Genomic DNA, 894 nt, shown 5'->3' on the forward strand with positions numbered 1-894 from the left:
ATTTTAGCAAGCAAAGTTGTGCCATCTGCATAATGCAGGTTGGTAATGAGTCTTCCCCCAGTCCTGATGCCACATTCCTCCTCATAAACTCCAGCCTCCCAAATTCTTTGCAGTACATTGATTGAAATGGTATGGGGGGGGGAATGCATTCTTGACACATTCCTTTCTTTATTTTGAACCATGCAATATTTCCTTATTCTGTTCTGATAATTGCTTCCTGGTCTAAGTACAGGTTTTGCATCTGCAAAACCAAGTATTCTGGGATTCAAATTCCTCTCAAGATTAACTATAATTTGCTGTAATCCACAGTCAAATGTCTCTGCATAGGCAATAAAACACACAGGTAAGATACCAAGACATCTCCAGAGAGATGTTGAGCATGACATTGAAAATATACTCATAACAAACATTAGAATAAGTCTTAGAGAAACACTGAAAACCTATAAATCATAGGTTTGGAAGTGGAAATCTGAAGTCCTTACTTCAGTCAGTATTCTACAGTAAAATCTCAATATATCACTCTTTACCATATAGAACATTTGATACAGAGTTTTCCGAAGAGATAGAGTTATAAGTCTTGTATTGTAAGAGAGGAGGACCTGAGAGAAGATTAAACCTTAACACAGATATAACAAAATAGAATAACTCTCTCCCGAAGACAATTTTATCTATAAAGAAAAAATATAGATAACTAACCAATCTCCTGCATTTTCATGCAACCTAATATTCTGGATTGGACATGAAAAAAAAACACAAAAATTTTTATATTTCTCTGATTGTCACTGCTATTTTGACAGTTCATCCAATTGTACAGTTAAAAACTATCTTGACCATCACAATAAGATAAAGGTAAATAATCCAATTGAAAAATGGGCACAGGATATGAACAGACAC

This window comes from Elephantulus edwardii, unplaced genomic scaffold, assembly GCF_000299155.1.
Source record: "Elephantulus edwardii isolate Elephantulus edwardi_28Jun2011 unplaced genomic scaffold, EleEdw1.0 scaffold00389, whole genome shotgun sequence".
In the NCBI taxonomy this organism is placed as follows: Eukaryota; Metazoa; Chordata; class Mammalia; order Macroscelidea; family Macroscelididae; genus Elephantulus; species Elephantulus edwardii.